This window comes from Cherax quadricarinatus, chromosome 35, assembly GCF_038502225.1.
Source record: "Cherax quadricarinatus isolate ZL_2023a chromosome 35, ASM3850222v1, whole genome shotgun sequence".
NCBI lineage: Eukaryota > Metazoa > Arthropoda > Malacostraca > Decapoda > Parastacidae > Cherax > Cherax quadricarinatus.
In genome coordinates, this window is record NC_091326.1 from 8,424,595 (window position 1) to 8,438,356 (window position 13,762).

Genomic DNA, 13,762 nt, shown 5'->3' on the forward strand with positions numbered 1-13,762 from the left:
CGCCGCTCGCTACTCCCCCACCCTCATCCCCCATGCATCCATGCTGCCCTTCACCCGTCACCCCACAGCTGGCGCCCTCCCACCCCCACGATATCAGCAATGTCACAAGTAGTCGCGGGTTCCCAGGAATCTTCACGACAGAGCCAAAGCTGTCGTTCACGAGGCATTTGCCGGGTGTGCCACAGGGAATGTGCACTCAATCCCACATCTGGCAACATCCGTGCACACAATAGATGTCTAGGCTCCAGGAGAGCTCCAAATGAGAACAACCAACAGCCTCCCCCAGCAGACAGGGCTGACAGCTACCGTGACTTCACCTCTACAGAGGACCTCAAATCTGCAATCAAATTAACATCCACCAAGACTCTGACACACATCCCCAAAGCAGCTCGCCCTCAAGCTGCTAGCAAATTCACTGACCTTCTGAAGAAAGTCAACGATGCTCCTTCAAACAACAGATCCTGGCACAACTTGCTGCTTTTTGGCAATGCCTGTTTGGCTGTCCCACCAAGGAGGGACAAGTCACTAGCAACACATGTTATTAGGGCAATAAATGCATTCCCAAGGAATGACAACCTCGTCCGTCTCCCCCCTAGGGCGACAAACACCCGCCGGGCAAATGCCAACAACAGGACACCCGACACCTCAAAAATCAGAGCCCAAATTAGCAAAAAAATAGAAGAGGGTAATACTATTGGAGCTTTGAGACTTATAACCAGTGAGGATACCATCGCTCCCAAGGACGTCAGCACGGCGCAAGCTCTGAAGGACAAACATCCACCCAGGGCTCCCAGTACCAACATTGACCTCCCTGACATTGCAGCAGGCGAAGAACATCTAACCTTACAGGATGCTGATGTGTATAAAGCTGCTATGTCATTTCCACAGGGTTCAGCAGGAGGTTTCACCGGTTTAAGGCCTCAACACTTAAAACAAATACTCAATCCAGCACTTGGTGAGGTTTCAGAGAGGCTGCTGTCTGAACTCACCAAATTTTCCAACCTGTGCCTGGCTGGCGGTGTCCCAGAGGCCATCAGACCCTTTTTCTTTGGTGCCTCATTGTGTGCCCTCCGGAAAAAGGATGGCGGAATCAGGCCCATTGCAGTGGGTAACACCCTTCAGCGCCTAGTCGCCAAGGCTGCAGTAAGAAGGGTGAGTCAAGAGGCTGCTGCAATGCTGAAACCAACTCAGCTCGGTTTCGGCGTTCAACAGGGCTGTGAAGCAGCTGCCCACGCAGCACGAGTATATATCAAAAACATGTCCTATGAAAAAGCCTTGGTCAAATTGGACTTTGCCAATGCTTTCAACTCAGTCAGAAGGGATGCTGCTCTCCAAGCAGTTTATAGAAACTTCCCTTCCCTTTATCCCTTCATAGAATCGTGTTATAGTGTGACTTCCAAACTATTGTTTGGGGACCATGAAATTGACTGGTGTGAGGGCGTGCAACAGGGGGACCCTCTCGTCCCCTTTCTATTTTGTTTGGTCATCAAGGAAGTCACGGAGGCACTCTCCAGCGAGCTCAATATCTGGTTCCTGGACGACGGCACCCTAGCTGGCACAACAGAATCTCTCCTGGAGGACATCAGTAAAATTAAAGACATGGGAGAAAGCCTGGGCCTTTCTTTAAACCCCACCAAATGTGAAATAGTTTCTACCAATCAACAGTTGATCCAGAATATTAGTACCGTTTTACCAGGAGCACGAGCCATTGATCCAGCCAATAGCACTCTCCTCGGTGCTCCTCTTGGGTCCAATGCCATCGATCTGATCCTAGGAAAAAAAAGTCTCAGACCTCCGGACGATGGAAAGCAAGATGAAAGACATTGACACACACGATGCCTTCTACCTACTCACCAGGTGCCTGTCAACCCCAAAACTTACCTATTTTCTGAGATGCTCCCCAGCCTTCAGCAGTCCAAAACTCAAGGAATATGACTCTCTCCTGAAGGCCATGCTAGAGAGTGTATTGAATCTTTCCCTTGACGATGGACAGTGGTTGCAAGCCTCACTTCCGGTCAGGCTTGGAGGGCTAGGAGTACGCAGATCCTCCCAGATTGCTCTACCAGCTTTCCTATCCTCTTCCATTGCATCAAACGAGTTGATAAGACAAATTCTTCCTGACACCCTCAGTGACTCAGCAGGAATAGAAGACCCTAGCTATGCCAGTGCCATCACCGAATGGGAGACTCTTGCTGCTCCAGCACCAAACCCTAGTGCAGCACTGGCTCACAAACAGTCAAGCTGGGATAGCCCAATTGCTGAAAAGGTGCTTGCCAACATGCTCAGGGCTGCAACATCAGATAGGGAGATTGCCCGTCTCCAGGCTGTGAGAGCACCTCACTCCGGGGACTTCCTCCAAACAGTTCCCATATCGGCAATGGGAACGCGACTCGACCCTAAGACCCTCCGTATTGCAGTGGCTCTGCGCCTTGCTGCCCCAATTCACACAGAATATATGTGTATTTGCGGCGAAGTGCAAGCAGACCAATACGGTCTACATGGTCTTAACTGTTCCAAAACCAAGGGCTGGCATGCAAGACACAATGAGGTCAACGACATCATTAAGAGAACCCTTGCTACAGCTGGATGCCCTGCCGAGAGGGAGCCACGATCACTTGCAGCAAACAATACCCACAACCCAGCAAACCGCCCCGACGGGATCACCATCTATCCTTGGAAGAATGGCAAGCTCTTAGCATGGGACTATACCTGTGTGTCCACACTGGCTGACACCTATATCCATCACAGTGTGGGGCGACAGGGAGGAGCTGCTGACCACAGGGAGGAGTACAAGATCAGCAAGTACAGGGACATTAGCCAACAGTATCAATTTGTCCCAGTGGGATCAGAGACCTTGGGATCATGGGGAAAAAATGCCACACGTTTCCTTAAAGAATTGGGTTCCAGACTCATCGACACCACCAGGGACCCAAGGGCAGCCACTTTCATGTTCCAGCGCCTCAGCGTCGCCATCCAGAGGGGAAATGCTTGCTGCATACTTGGCTCACGTCCAGCCTCGGAGGAGCTGGAGGAAATTCATCATCTTTGATACATTGTGCCATTGTATTCATGTTTATGTTTTTTTCTGTAAATGTATTTTGTTTATTAATAAATGTTCACATAGAATAAAAAATATATAGGGGGTGGTAGGAGAAGAAAATATTCAAACAGCTCCGGGGAGAACCTTGAGTTTTCCCTGAGGTACGTTTATTGTCTTCTCTGAGGATGAGGGTCCCCATTCCAGTTATATATATATATATATATATATATATATATATATATATATATATATATATATATATATATATATATATATATATATATATATATATATATATATATATATATATATATAATATTAAATACGCTAATTTTCGTAACGAATGAAAATTAAGCATATTTGTAGGTGTTGTATGATATTTTTTCCCACAGACGACCATGTTGTTGTATTTAAATTATGATAAATGATATGGGAATAGTCCAGCAACTAGTAGTAGTAGTTGGTGGTGGTGGTGTTGGTAGTAGTAGTTGTTGTATTGCAGTTAGTTTAATATGTTTATTATGCACCCCATACCCATCCTGTGGGCAGATACTCGCTCGATATGCGACGCATGCAATACAAAGCCACAATCCTGCAAATAATCTAAGCCAGCTATAAGTACGATAGTCAGAGCCATTTAGTGGTAGTGTACGACCCTAGTTGGTCTGCTGACCGATGTGTACTATGGCTGTCTGACCTCTCAAGGGGGTTCAGTATCTAGTTCAGATACATTGTTTTAGGGAACGTTCTACCCACTGAAAGAGTATACCTAAAGGTGAATACCTGGGACTTCTGCGCCAGCCTTCGTCAGGTGTGAATGTCTCGCTCTCGCCTGAGGACGCTTGTCCTCATCTATTTTGCCCGCCGGGGAGGTACTTGATGACCAGGTGCCCCTCCTGTAAACAGGAGGGGCACCTGGTCATCGGCTTACTTTTAGCCAGCTCCATTTTTTCCGCTCTGCGGATAATTCTCTAACGGTTTTTGGTGGGAAGCTGGTTACTGAACTCAGGTGGGGTGTGGGTATCCCGCTCTGCTGGGGCTTGGCAAGGGGGGCATCCGAATCTAATTGGAAACTTCATGTTTCTATTTCTATTCGCAAATGAACTTTTGTTCCTTTTCTTTCATCGCCCAGCCTTAGGCAACAAATCTTCCCCGTGTCTCTCAGCAGTGGCTTTAAGTTGGAAAAATTCAGATTTAGGAAGGATATAGGAAAGCACTAGTTTGGTAATAGAGTTGTGGATGAGTGGAACAAACTTCCGAGTACCGTCATAGAAGCTAAGACGTTGTGTAGTTTTAAAAATAGGTTAGAACATGAGTGCGTGTGGGTGAGTGTGAGCTGGACTTGCCTAGCTTGTGCTACTAGGTCAGATACCGTGCTCCTTCCTTAAGCGAATGTGACCTGACCTGACTAGGTTAGGGCGTTGACTTAAGCTGGTAGGAGAATTGGACCTGCCTCGCATGGGCCAGTAGGCCTGCTGCAGTGTTCCTTCTTTCTTATGCTCTTATGTGTCATGGGGAAGCCGGGCTCGTTATGGCTTACGCTGTCAGTGACCCTGATAAACCCAACAAAGACAAAGGTGAATACCCCTCAGTATATATACACACTGAGTGTAGGACTAAAGTATTCCTGTCTGGTGGTGAACAGGTTACACGCATTATAGATGAATGGTTCAGAGAACCGACACGTTGATAAATTAGACACATGTGCAACTCTTGGGTATCTTTATTGAGGAAACGTTTCGCCACACAGTGGCTTCATCAGTCCATACAAAGGAGAAACTTGAAGAACAGGAGAATGAGGTAATCAGCCCCTCAACCTTGAGTCGATGTGGTCAGTCCATCAATCTTGATTAGAATACGGCATATGTGCGGAGAAGCAGCTTATAAACCATAGGCAGGAGAGGCGCAGCAGTCGTAGGTGGTGTCACATTTGTCCAATGTGGAAGTAGGTCGTGCCCAAGGGTTAGGCTGCTTCTCCGCACATATGCCGTATTCTATTCAAGATTGATGGACTGACCGCATCGACTCAAGGTTGAGGGACTGATTACCTCATTCTCCTCCTGTTCTTCGAGTTTCTCCTTTGTATGGACTGATGAAGCCACTGTGTGGCGAAACGTTTCCTCAATAAAGATACCCAAGAGTTGCACATGTGTCTAAATCATGACTTAAGAAATCGTAATGACACGATTGCAAATAAACCATACCCCCGGCCGGGATTGAACCCGCGGTCATAGAGTCTCAAAACTCCAGCCCGTCGCGTTAGCCACTAGACCAGCTAGCCACAATAAGATTCATCCAACTAGGTATATTTCTACACCATAGGAAAGTTAGCACAGGCACCTCTGTGACCACAAATGCAAGTTTTTACAGACGAATCTCCAGCTAGCGTGGCCGTGACGAACTCTAGCTCAAGTCCCTTCACTGCCGCCAACATGACTTGAGCTAGAGTTCGTCACGGCCACGCTAGCTGGAGATTCGTCTGTAAAAACTTGCATTTGTGGTCACAGAGGTGCCTGTGCTAACTTTCCTATGGTGTAGAAATATACCTAGTTGGATGAATCTTATTGTGGCTAGCTGGTCTAGTGGCTAACGCGACGGGCTGGAGTTTTGAGACTCTATGACCGCGGGTTCAATCCCGGCCGGGGGTATGGTTTGTCTAAATCATCAGGTTACACGCAGCCCTAATGACCTCCATTAACCAATTAACCAGCCAGCCTCTTGCAAACAGACAGCTGGGACACATCCTATCCTGGTTCTTTACCAGTGTTGTGGTTAGGAGTAAATACCTGACTCTTTTCACATGGAAAAAGCCTCTCTTTAACTTCCTGTAAATACATGTACATAAGAGAGAGGAATCCCACAGGAGACAAAAAACGAGGAAGAATGGTAGTCTATATTTCGACCTCGAGATGAGGTATTCTTAAGCTGAGAAGAGGTAAAGGATTAAGTTAAATTGCAAGTTCCTACTGTGCTATATTTTCTCGCTTCTTTATGACTGTTTTAGCCCTGTAATATAGTACAACTCTGTAATCTACTGAGTTCGGGAAATAGTTATTGTTGTTGTGGTAGTGATGGTGATGGTAGTTGTGGTGGGTGGGATGGTGATGGTTTGGCAGTGATTGTGATTGTTGTGGAAATTGTAGTAGCGGGATGGTGGTGATAGTAGCTGTTGTTGCAATAGTGGTGGTGACTTGCTATCAACAAGGATGAGCAGGGACACTTGCCCTCTGTGTACTTATCGTGGAGCAGAAGGTTGAAGTGGTGTGGTAATGATGGCTCTTATAAAGGCAGTGGAGATGGTGGAGAGCACAGTCGGAATCAGCCCTACATGCATTTTCCATGTGTAAATTGCGATATATCTTTCTTACCTTTGCTACTGGAAGTAAAATTTGTGGTGGTGAGTTAATTATAGTGTGGTTTCAAATGAATACATTGCACAATGGATTCAACAAATGAAATGTACCGTTGTTATAGTCCTTGCCGAAATGTATATATTATAGGACCTAAATATATAATTATTTTATATCTTCTAACGTAGCAAGTGAACAAATTATTATTCCTTTGTGTAAAATTAGGCCTAAAATGTTTGGTTTTATGTAAAATTAGGCTTTTAGTGATTGGTTGTGGTTTCAGCTCAAAAATTAGGCGTAAAATTAGTGGGTGAATGTAAAATTAGAATGGTGGTGTCTCTGTGTGAAGTGTTACAAAAACTGAGCCTAAATTCAGTGAGCAAATCACTGAATTATTTACTTCACCAGTAAATACGTTTCTGACGCTAACATGACATAATTTCTGTGGGTGTAGCTACGTTAAAGATGTGGTATTCCATGGATCAAATATATATATATATATATATATATATATATATATATATATATATATATATATATATATATATATATATATATATATATATATATATATATATATATATATATATATATATGAGAAAGAGAGAGAAAGCACAGACTGTCAAGTTTAAAGACTATCTAAAGCACCAGGGTCATTTTTTTTTTTTGTTTTTATTCGCCGGTATTCTCATTAAAGCTGCGTGTTAACTATACATCCCCAGTTTAGAATAATCCAATCCCTTATGTATATATTAAAGTAAATTACCGGTGTATACACGTACATTGAGAGATATACATCATTCTGTGTATTTATATTGAATTTATATTACACTGTATATACAGTGAGAGATAGAGACGTCTCGGAAGCTTACCACAATCTCGTTTATGATAATAAGAGAAATCCCGGATCTAAATGTATTTTGGTTTATCTACTTACAAATTACTAGGGAATTTGGAGAGAGTAATTCAAACATTTACTATTAATTCACACTGCGTACTCCCAGCCAAAGGAAGTATGGCCACTACATGTGTACCGCCTACCAATAATGATAATAATAATTGTGTGTGCCTTCAGTTATTGCTTTATGAGGATGGAGCTTCGAGATAGTGGGGAACCCCGTCGTATTTCAACAGCCACAACCGTCTATTAATAAACCTGTCCTTATACCTGTTCGTCATCAAGGGTATATAAACTGAGAGGTGAATATTTTCAGTGTACATACACATTGATGTGTATCTCTGTGTATATACAGTAAGAGGTATCTCGGTGTATATACATGTACAGTGAGAGGTGTTTATGTGTATATGCACTGAGGTGTATATCTCAATGTACATAGTGAGAGGCGTGTGTCTCTCAGTATAAAGCTTCGTGATTTGGCGATACTCTCCCGGCACGGGCCTTTTCCAAGTGGTGGCCCGGCCTTGGTTCCCTTTCTCGGGAATATCTCAGACTAATGTCTGCCATGGGAGGAGGTACAAGTACCTCCTTATCGTTGGGACCAAGTGTCCCCAGGCCTACCCACATTCCCTTTCACGGGGCTCGTAGGGAGAAGCTAGGCCTCTCTGATCTGCCATCTTCCCCACCCCAGGGGGGCTAATGGGAATGACAGTCTTGTGAGCTACAGGTGATAGCAAGCTCTGGCTCAGGCACCTACCCTGCCCTAGAAGGGCTGGGCATGGTGTTCTTCCCCCGTCAGTATGTATATATATATATATATATATATATATATATATATATATATATATATATATATGTGTATGTCGTGCCGAATAGTCAGAACTTGCGATCTTGGCTTAAATAGCAACGCTTATCTTGCCATATAGGAGAAGCGAAAATTTGTGTATGCAATAATTTCGCCAAAATCATTCTGAACCTAACGAAAAAAATATATTTGATTGTGTTTGTTTAGTACTAAATTATTGTAAACGTATTAAAATATATTTAGTTGGGTTAGGCTAAAATAGATTGTTCTTGATATAATAAGGTTAGGTAAGTTTTCTAAGATTCTTTTGGAGCAAAATTAAAAATTTTTGCATTAACATTAATGAAAAAAATATATCTTTAAACATATAAGAGAAAATTTCAGAAAGGGATTAATTTTAAATGAGCTCTTGCTAATTGACCAGTTTTACATATTCGGCACGACATATATATATATATATATATATATATATATATATATATATATATATATATATATATATATATATATATATATATATATATATATATATATATATATATATATATATATATATACATATATATATATATATATATATATATATATATATATATATATATATATATATATATATATATATATATACATAGTTCCTTGATAATGTGAGTAGTCACGAAAGCGCTTGGAATTCCTTTATTCTTTCAGAGTGGTTGTTTTGCATATATGTATATATATATATATATATATATATATATATATATATATATATATATATATATATATATATATATATATATATATATATATATATATATATATATATATATATATATATATATATATATATATATATATATATATATATATATATATGTCGTGCCGAATAGGCAGAACTTGCTATCTTGGCTTAAATAGCAACGCTCATCTTACCATATAGGACAAGTGAAAATTTGTGTAAGCAATAATTTCGCCAGACTCATTCTGAACCTAACGAAAAAAAATATATTTCACTGTGTTTGTTTAGTATTAAATTATTGTAAACAAATCTAAAATATATTTAGTTAGGTTAGGCTAAAATAAATTGTTCTTGTTATAATAAGGTTAGGTAAGTTTTCTAAGATTCTTTTGGTGCAAAATTAAATTTTTTTGCATTATCATTAATGAAAAAAATATATCTTTAAACGTATAAGAGGAAATTTTAGAAAAGACATTATTATTATTATTAAAGATTAGCCGGTATTCTCCCGGCCCGGGCCTTTTCCAAGTGGTGGCCCGGCCTTGGCTCCCTCTTTAGGGAGTGTCTGAGACCTAAGTCTCCCATGGGAGGAGGCAAAAGTACCTCCTCATCTTTGGGACCAACTGTCCCCAGGCCTAGCCACAAGCTAGGCCTCTCTGGTCTGCCATCCCCGCCCTAAGGGGGCAAATAGGAATGACAGTCTTATGAGCTAAAGGCTCGGGCTCAGGCACCTACCCTACCCTAGAAGGGCTGGGCATGGTGTCGATGTTAGAAAAGACAATTTTAAGTGAGTTCTTGCTAATTGACAAGTTTTACATATTCGGCACGACATATATATATATATATATATATATATATATATATATATATATATATATATATATATATATATATATATATATATATATATATATATATATATATATATATATATATATATTTTTTTTTTTTTTTCTTTTTTTTTTTTTTTTTTTTTTTTTCAACAAGTCGGCCGTCTCCCACCGAGGCAGGGTGACCCAAAAAAGAAAGAAAATCCCCAAAAAGAAAATACTTTCATCATCATTCAACACTTTCACCACACTCACACATTATCACTGCTTTTGCAGAGGTGCCCAGAATACAACAGTTTAGAAGCATATACGTATAAAGATACACAACATATCCCTCCAAACTGCCAATATCCCAAACCACTCCTTTAAAGTGCAGGCATATATATTATATATATATATATATATATATATATATATATATATATATATATATATATATATATATATATATATATATATAATATAATGTATGCTATGAGGCGTGTATCTCTTAGGCAAACAGGGGCAGACAGTGATGAGGACAGTTACCCATACGTCTCGCGTGACCCAGACTGTTTTTCCTGTAGTTTTCTTCCTGTGACAAACGGGTGGACTTTTAAAGCGCTAAACCTCTAGGGGTGACACCGTGCCTGGGTAAATGAGATTCAATCAGGTCATATCCAGGAAAGGAGAGGTTATGTTCATTTTTTTTTTTTACAAAGATCTTCTCACCCCCAGGCACACCTCCCTCAAGGGTCTCAAACAATTGAAGTCAATTGTGTTCTTCCTGGAAATCATTGTAAAATTGTTACAGTAATGGAAAAAAATTGAACTAAGATGTGACAAGCTATTTTATCTATATAAAGAGCTATGCTGGTGGTACTCAAATAAAATTTGTGTATTGTTCCAGTCACGTATTGTGTCTTTTTATTTTTAGCGCTAGTGATGTCCTGCCTACGAGCCCCGTGAAGGCAGGGAATGTGGCTAGGCCTGGGGACACTCGGTCCCAACGATGAGGAGGTACTTGTACCTCCTCCCATGGCAGACATTAGTCTGAGATACTCCCGAGACAGGGAGTCAAGGCCGAGCCGCCACTTGGAAAAGGCCCGGGACCGGGACAGTACCGGCGAATCAAGAAGAATATAAAATTAACTAATTTTATTTTTTAAAATTGTATGGTATTTTGGTATGTGAAACATTTTAAGCTCCTCATCTAAACGGCTTGAATTCTAAATGGCTGATGGATCTTATGACAATGATGACACTACATATTTAAGCTATTCAAGTACGTATAGATGACCAGTTTGCCGATGCACTTAAACTTTGAACTGTTGGATTCCATACGATAGCTGGAGAATGCTTCTTCTAGTCGGCTTCAAATTTTTAGCGCTGGTATGTTTTACTCAAAGAAAGTTTTCATTTATGGGGGGCTGCGTAAGTCCCAATTTGCTAATTTTACTAAATAAAATTATGTACAAAAAGTGGAGAATGTCTTCACTCATCGACTCAATCCTTGAACACTGGTGTATCTTATTTAGGTCAAGATTTGGAATGATTTTGGGTTGTCTAGGTACTAATTTGCCATTGGTAAAATTGAAATGGCTTTTATAAGATTTGTGAATGCCTCATCCGATCGGCTTTAAACCTTCAATACCGATAACTTCAGAATGTAACGTTTGAGTGGCTTCAAACTTAAAGTTCTGCTTTATTTTCGCATACTGGCCTCTGCGATATATAACTAGAGGATGTTTTCTGACTGGCTTTAAAGTTTATAATATGCTTTAACTTTGGTTTCTGGCTGTGTAGGTGTTAATCTGCTGTTACCTTTGATGAGTTTCAAGAATCTTACTACTCTCGGAGCCCAACCATGGGCCAGGCTAGTTTTTATTAAAAATACAAAATTGATGTTTGTTTCGATGTGATAACTTGTAAATGACTCTTCTGATTGGTTTCAAATTTTCAATGTTTATTTTTAATTACACTAATATATATAATATTTATTTCTACAAGTGCATTTACATGGTATACAGACCATAGCTGACATCAGTAACATACTAATATAGAAAGCCCCTTGCTATGGAGAACATTTCTGGCAAATTAGGTCAATTTTGTCCCACGATGCGACCCCCACCAGTCTATTAACACCCAGGTACCTATTTTACTGCTAGGTGAACAGGGACAGCATGTTTCCAACCATGCCGGGAATCGACCCCCAGACCTCACTGTGTGAGCTGAGTACGCTAGCACTCTATACCTTTGCGTTTATTGAGGTAAATTGGGGGGAAGGGGAGCTGAGCATGTGGGATAGATAGAGGATTGGGCTTGTGAGATACAGGGATAGGTTTCTTCGATCACAGAGGTAGAGTGGGTTGGGCTTGTGAGATACAGGGATAGCTTTCTTCGATCACAGAGGTAGAGAGGGTTGGGCTTGTGAGATACAGGGATAGGTTTCTTCGATCACAGAAGTAGAGTGGGTTGGGCTTGTGAGATACAGGGATAGGTTTCTTCGATCAGAGGTAGAGAGGGTTGGGCTTGTGAGATACAGGGATAGGGTTCTTCGATCAGAGGTAGAGAGGGTTGGGCTTGTGAGATACAGGGATAGGTTTCTTCGATCTGAGGTAGAGAGGGTTGGGCTTGTGAGATACAGGGATAGGTTTCTTCGATCACAGAAGTAGAGTGGGTTGGGCTTGTGAGATACAGGGATAGTTTTCTTCGATCAGAGGTAGAGAGGGTTGGGCTTGTGAGATACCGGGATAGGGTTCTTCGATCTGAGGTAGAGAGGGTTGGGCTTGTGAGATACCGGGATAGGGTTCTTCGATCTGAGGTAGAGAGGGTTGGGCTTGTGAGATACCGGGATAGGGTTCTTCGATCTGAGGTAGAGAGGGTTGGGCTTGTGAGATACCGGGATAGGGTTCTTCGATCTGAGGTAGAGAGGGTTGGGCTTGTGAGATACAGGGATAGGTTTCTTCGATCACAGAAGTAGAGTGGGTTGGGCTTGTGAGATACAGGGATAGGTTTCTTCGATCTGAGGTAGAGAGGGTTGGGCTTGTGAGATACAGGGATAGGGTTCTTCGATCTGAGGTAGAGAGGGTTGGGCTTGTGAGATACAGGGATAGGTTTCTTCGATCACAGAGGTAGAGACGGTTGGGCTTGTGAGATACAGGGATAGGTTTCTTCGATCACAGAGGTAGAGAGGGTTGGGCTTGTGAGATACAGGGATAGGTTTCTTCGATCACAGAGGTAGAGTGGGTTGGGCTTGTGAGATACAGGGATAGGTTTCTTCGATCAGAGGTAGAGAGGGTTGGGCTTGTGAGATACAGGGATAGGTTTCTTCGATCACAGAGGTAGAGTGGGTTGGGCTTGTGAGATACAGGGATAGGTTTCTTCGATCACAGAGGTAGAGATGGTTGGGCTTGTGAGATACAGGGATAGGTTTCTTTGATCACAGAGGTAGAGTGGGTTGGGCTTGTGAGATACAGGGATAGGTTTCTTCGATCACAGAGGTAGAGAGGGTTGGGCTTGTGAGATACAGGGATAGGTTTCTTCGATCACAGAGGTAGAGAGGGTTGGGCTTGTGAGATACAGGGATAGGTTTCTTCGATCACAGAGGTAGAGAGGGTTGAGCTTGTGAGATACAGGGATAGGTTTCTTCGATCACAGAGGTAGAGAGGGTTGGGCTTGTGAGATACAGGGATAGGTTTCTTCGATCACAGAGGTAGAGAGGGTTGGGCTTGTGAGATACAGGGATAGGTTTCTTCGATCACAGAGGTAGAGAGGGTTGGGCTTGCAGGATACAGAAATATCCTTGGATCGCAGAGATCACAAAACATCTGGCTGGTATTATATTCTCGTGTAAGTATTGTACCCATCAAGATGGTACATCACCTGGAGAATGGGAGGTAATCATTTTTGATCCGAGGAAGGGAAAGGGGAGGTTCCAATTCCTTGGATCTAAAGCCCATTTTCTACGTCAAGGCACGGATCCTGAAGGGACCTTGACTGACACAGTTCAAGGTTTTGTTGTAATATCAAGGGAAACCATAATATTTTGTGCGCCAATTAAATGGAAACTTTTAAACATGAATTAATGTTAAAAGTCATCGCTGGTTTAGCCTCCCGACTTCTGACATTAAGATAAGATA

The 13,762-nt window shown here is 41.7% G+C and overlaps 1 protein-coding gene across 1 annotated transcript in view; it reads right to left on the reverse strand.

Moving 5' to 3' along the window:
- Positions 1-13,762, reverse strand: part of LOC128695043 (modular serine protease) — a 59,388-nt gene that overhangs the window by 45,166 nt on the left and 460 nt on the right. The gene's annotated exons all lie outside the window — the stretch shown is intronic.